We start from the raw sequence: 6,768 nt of genomic DNA, 5'->3' as shown, positions 1-6,768 counted from the left end.
TGCCTGTGTCTCTGAATACTTACTATATAAACATGGTAAGGGACATTGAAACATTCATATGGAAGAGTATAACATTAGTGTAATGTCCTATTTTTGTGTCTTTATTTTGTGATAAAATTGACAATAAGTGACTTTAAATTTGTATTAAATGATGAGAGAAAAAGTTCAAAGAACTTACTAATCTTATTTTATACAAAAGAGACTTTCTTATGTCTGATTCTATAATTAGAGCACAAGATAAATGAAATAATATGACTGATAAATAAGAATCTTGACTAAAAATGTCTTTATTAAGTGAAAAAAAATACCAAGATTGTTTATGGAAAACATGAGATGGAGAAAAGAGTTATTTCTTATTGTTTTATAGTTCAAAAACTTCTTAGCAGAATATATGAACTTACTCTGATAAATCATAGTTGAAGTAATTTGATCTGCTTTGCAAAGTGGAGTTACAGACATTTGAAATTATGACTAAGTGGTCAAATGAGCAATCCAATAACTTATTAAGATGGTATATGGTCAAGGTGCCTGTTTGTTTGAATGGGTGTGACTGTGGTAGGCAACTTCAATGCATAACACTAAAGGATTGTAATGAGAGAAAATCAGGAGGGCTTACATGAAAACAACAAGATTTAAACATAAATAGGATTCCAGAATTCTGCTGGTATCAAAATATAAGCAAAAAATATATACTACTTTCATTAATTTAAGTGTTTTTAGAGCATAGAAGAGAATACACTGCTATCAAATTTCCTTTTCCCTCTTTAGAGTTTAGTAGGCAAAAGGAGATTATATGGACATACAAAGAAAGAAAGAAAAAACAACCAAAACAATTTTTGGTTATGACATATTAGCTTGCTGTAGACCAACTCCATCGCAAAAAGGTATACTGTTTGAGCAAATTAAAAGGAGGTGACGGAAACGGAGGAGGAGGAGGAGGAGGAGGAGGAGGAAGGAGGAGGAGGAGGAGGAGAAGGGAAGGAGAAGGATCTAAAACCACCATTAGCCAGAAAGAGGTAAGGACCATAAAGAAAACAGAAATTAACTGAGGTGGAGTCCATGATTTTCAATTTAAAAAACCACTAAGAAAATTTGTCAGTATCATATGACATTTCTTTTCGCACCTTGCCACTTCCTGGCAAAATATATACAAAACTAAAGAAACTTATGAAGGCAAAAGAAATGTTTTCCAATAAGGAAGCAAGGAATTTTTAAAAAGGAATGAAGAAAAGAGGTAAGGAATAAAATAATATGTGTCTAAATCTTAATTATGGATTTATAAAAATATTAATAATGTCATGTTCAGAAAAATATGTAAACTTTGTAATAATAAGCAACACAAGAAGCAGGGCCTATAGAAAGGGAGTTCTAAGATTGTGCAGAAGGTGACAGAGAACTAATTTATATAAGATCCTAATAAGTCTCAGGAATGTGTGTTATAATTTCTAGCAAAATCATTTAAAGATTACTAAAAAAAGTATAGTGTATTGTACCTCTATGTTTAAAATAAAAAAAAAGTGTAGCACAAAAACTTAATAATAAACAATGCTTAATTAATCAAAAAAAGAGAAAAAAATGTAACAAGAAGTATAAAGAGAAAACCAAAAAGAAGATGGTAGTTTAAACTTCTACATATGAGATAATGCAAGCAATATAAATTGAATTAATACTTTAAAAAATGGTTGGGAAAAACTATGCTGGCCCTGGTTTGCCTTTTTTTAATAGATAAAGTTTTATTGAAACACAGCCACACTCATTCATTTCTAAATTGCCTATGACTGCTTTTGAACTACAGTGGCAGAATTGAGTAATTGGGGCACACTTGATATGACCCACAAAATAAAAACTAAGATATTTTATAGAAAAAATTTCTAAACCTTTCTCTAAAAAACAGATTATCAACTAGATTTTAGGAAAAAAAAATCAGTTGTTTATAGCACTTAAAAGTGTATTATGTAATATAATAAACAAGTTTATAAATACAGAATATATAAATGTAAATATGTTATATATTACATAATGCAAATATACAGGAAGTTTGAAAGTAAAATGATAGACAAAAAGCATATCATGTAAACACCAAAAGAAAACCAGTGAATTTATACAAATATCAGATAAAATAGATTTTAAGGTTAAAAACAACAATTGGTATAAATAGAGGTATTATAGGTCCGGTACAGTGACTCACTTTGGGAGGTTGAAGTGGGAGGATCACTTGAGCCCAGGAGTTTGAGGTTTCTGTAAGCTATGATCACACCACAACACTCCTACCTAGATGATGGAGTGAAACCTTGTCTCTACAAGTAATAATAGTAATAATAACAATAACAATAATAATAATGGGATATTTCATAATGATTAAAAAGAAAAACTGGAAAAGGAAATGATAGTTATACATTTTTGTGTACCTTCCAGCATAGCTTTATGTGTATAAAGCTAAAACTGAAGTATAAAATATATTTATAAATATATATTCTAATACTTCTAATACTAAATCTCACTCACTGACAAGCAAACATATCTATCCATAAATAAGAATATAAATATTTTAATCACTAAATTACAAACCACCTAATTGATGTCTGCTATTTATCTGTCTTTCTATCCATCCATCCATCTCATCTTTCTATCTAATTCATTCTTAACCATGGAATATATGTTGTTTTCAAATTCGTATGGAATATTTATCAAAATCTAAAATACACTACAATAAAGCAACTCTCAGCAAGTATCAAAGAATAGAAATCATACATAATGTGTACTGTCCATAGTAGGATTAATCTAAAAATCAATAACAAATGAATAATAAGAGTATCTCAAAACATTTTGAAATTAATAAAAAAACCTGTACATAACCCATGAGTCAAAGAAGAAATCAAAATATAAATTATAAAAGAATTAAAGATATGATTAAAAATAACATATCAAAACCTGTGGGATGCAGCTAAAATATACTTAGTAGAAATATAGTTCATATTTTATAATAATAAAATAATTATTTAAAAAGACTAAAATTAATATTCTAAAATTATTCATCGCAAGAAGTTAGAAAGCAACAGTAGATTAAGCACAAAGATAATAGAACAGAGGAAATAAAGATACCAGTAAAAAATTAATAATATAAATGACAAACAGCACAGAAAAATGAAAGTCAAAATTATCTCTATGAAATATTAACAAAACTGAAAAACCTGCATAGCCAGATCATGAAGAAGAAGGAAGAAAACAAATTAGTCTATCATAAATATAAAAGAGGACACTACTAAGACACTATGATATTAAAATGATAATAAGAGCATGTTTAAAATATTTTACTCTAAATAAATGGAAAATTTGGGTGAAATTGATTTTTTCCCTTAAAAAATCCTGACAATACATCAAATCTGACACAAAACTACAAAAAATCAAAGCGAAGGACATATAGCTATTAAACTAGTAAGATTCTAAACAAGAGCCTCCTTCCAATGAAAACTACAAAATGTGTTTTATTCAATAACAAATTTTACAAGTTATTTAGTAAAAGAAATATAATTTGATGAAATATTTCAGAAAAAAGTGAAGAGGAAGCAATTTCCAATTCTTTTATATGGTTTTATAAGAATGGAAAGGTATGCCAATCTCTCAAAGTTCTTTAAAAAATCAGATTAAATTGGTGTTGTTATATGAGCACAATGTTTGACAATAGTTAATCTATCAGTGTAATGCATCTTATTAACAAAGTAAAAGAGAAAAATCATATGCTTATCTCAAAAAATTCAGCAAAAGACATCTATTATAAAAATTATGAGTGAACTAGAAATAGAAATTTTCCTTTAGAAAAAGCATGCAAAAAATTTCAGTAAGCTTTTCATCTGAAATTAAGAATAAGTTATAAATATCTACCATCACCATTTTAATTTAAATATGTGCTTGAAATGTAGTCAGTGCAATATACCATGAAAAAAATGTTAGAATAATCCAAAATTAGGAAATAAAATATTCCTTTTAAATTATATTGCAAGCATGTAGAAAATTCAAAAGAATCTATTGTGATTAATATCTAAATTTAGGATAATTCTTTAGATAAAAAAATTAGTAAATAAGCCGGGCTCGGTGGCTCAGCCTATAATCCCGCTCCTTGGGAGGCTGAGGTGAGTGGATTACCTGAGCCCGTGGGTTCGAGACCCACCTGGGCAACTTGGTGAGACCTCATATCTACAATAAATAAAAAATTAGCCGGGTGTGGCAGCGCGCGCCTATAGTTCCTTCCAGCTATGGAAGGCTGAGGTGGAAGGATCGCAGGAGCCCAGCAGGTAGAGGCTGCGGTGGCTGGGAGCGGCCACTGCACTCCAGTCTGGGCGACAGAGTGACACTGCAACTCAATGAATGAATAAATAAATAAATAAATAAATAAATAAATAAATAAATAAATAAAAATAGAATAAAATAAAATTAGTAAATAAAATCGTTGTATTTCTGTATACCAAGAACAAACATTATTATTAATTGTAACAGCATCAAAAACCACTGAATACCTAAGAATAAATATCAAAAAATCTGTACAAAACCTTTACACATAAAGCCACAAAATACTTTTGAGGGACTAAATATGAGGAAGGTCATATTGTACTCATGAACAAAAATGTCAGTTTTCTCGAAAATGGTCCATAGTTTCAATGAAATACCAATGAAAATTCCACACATGTTAATTGACAAGATTCTAAGATTTATATGGAAGTGCAGAGTCCAACAGAGTCAGGACCAGCTTTACATGCTTGAAGTAGAACAAAGTATCAAGACTGACACCACAAGATATTAAAAATTTTATAAAGACACAGTAGTCAAAAAAGTGAGGGTATTTATGGAAGCAAAGAGAACCCTAAAGTCTCCTCCAAAAGACTCTTGGACTTGATAAATGAATTCAGTAAAGTTTCAATATACAAAATCAGCACACACAAATCAGTAGTACTGCTATATTCTAATGATGACCAAGCTAATAATCAAATCAAGAACTCAATTCCATTTACAATGGTAGCTAAAAAACTAAAATACCTAGGAGTATATTTAACCAAGAAGGTAAAAAATGTCTTCAAAGGAGAACGACAAAACTCTGATGAAAAAAATTGCAGAGGATAAAAACTCATGGACTGGAGTAATCAAAATTATTAGCATGAACATATTACCCAAAGTAATCTACAGATTCAATTCAATTCCTAAAAACTACCAATGTCATTTTTTAAAAGAAATAGAAAAAAAAATCACAAAATTCATATGGAACTAGAAAAGAACCAGAATAGATGAACCAATTCTAAGCAAAAAGAACAAAGCTGGAAGCCTCACATTTCCTAACTAGAAATTCTACTACAAGGTTTTAGTAAGTATACCTGGGGAAAATCTTAACGGCATTGGCCTAGGCAAATAATTTATGGCTAAAATCACAAAAGTAAATGCAACAAAATAAAAAATAAGTGGGACCTAATTAAACTGAAGCTTTTGCACAGCAAAAGAAACAACAGCACAAACAGGCAACCAACAGAATGGGAGAAGATATTCACAAACTATACATCTGACAAAGGGCTAATATCCAGAATTTACTAAAGAACTCCAACAAATAAGCAAGGAAAAAGCAAATATCCCCATTAAGAAGTGAACAAACAACAGACAGAAGATTTGTATGTCTTCTTTTGAGAATAGGTATTTCTCAAAAGAAGACATACAAATGGACAACAAACATACAAGGAATACACAGCATCACTTGTAATCAGAGACATGCAAATTAAAACCACAGTGAAATACCACCTGGCTGGGCTCGGCGGCCCAGTCTGTAATTCCAGCACTTTGGAAGGCCAGGGCAGGTGAATTGCCTGAACCTGCGGGTTTGAGACTAGCCTGGGCAGCATGGTGAGACCTTTTCTCTTCAATAAAAAAAAGATAAAAAATAAAAATTACCCAGGCATGGTAGCACCCTCCTGTAGTTCTGGCTACTTGGAAGACCAAGGCAGAAGGATCCCCGGAGCCCAGCAGGTCGACGCTGGGGTGGCTGTGAGTGTACAGTGGTACTCCAGCTGGGCGACAGAGTGAGACTCCGACTCAAAAAACAACAACAACAACAACAACAACAACAAAACCTTACTCCAGTCAGAATGGCCATTATTAAAAACAAACAAACAAGCAAACAAAACAAAACAATAGATGCTGGCGCATATGCAGAGAACAGGGAACACTTACATACCTTTGGTGGGAGAGTAAATTAGTACAACCTCTAAGCAACGTGGTATAGAGATAGATCTACCATTTGTTCTAGCTATATCACTACTAGGTATCTACCCTAAGGAACAGAGGTGTTTATACAAAAAAGACACTTGCACCTGCGTGTTCTTCACAGCATAATTCCCAATTGCAAAGATGTGGAATTAACCTAAATGCCCATCAACCAATCAATGGATAATAAAAACGAGGTATATATACACCATGGAACACTTTGCAGCCATAGAAAAGAATGAAGTCATGTCCTTTGCAGCAACATGGAGCTGGATGGAGCTGGAGATCATCATCCTAAATAAACTGACTCAGAAACAAAAAACTGAACAAAGCATGTTCTCACTCATGTGGAACTTAAATGGTCACTAAGATAGAAATAATAGAAACTTGGGGACACCATTAAGTTGGGAGAGTGGGTCTAGGGTTCAGAAACTACCTACAGGGCACAATGTTCACTATCTGGAGAATGGGCCACCTGAGACCCAATCCTGACCACTACACAATACGTCCACATAACAAATATGCATG

This window comes from Carlito syrichta, unplaced genomic scaffold, assembly GCF_000164805.1.
Source record: "Carlito syrichta isolate Samal-C Ts95f unplaced genomic scaffold, Tarsius_syrichta-2.0.1 Scaffold315229, whole genome shotgun sequence".
NCBI lineage: Eukaryota > Metazoa > Chordata > Mammalia > Primates > Tarsiidae > Carlito > Carlito syrichta.
The sequence above is the reverse complement of the archived record's forward strand: the minus strand, read 5'-3'. Positions refer to the sequence as shown.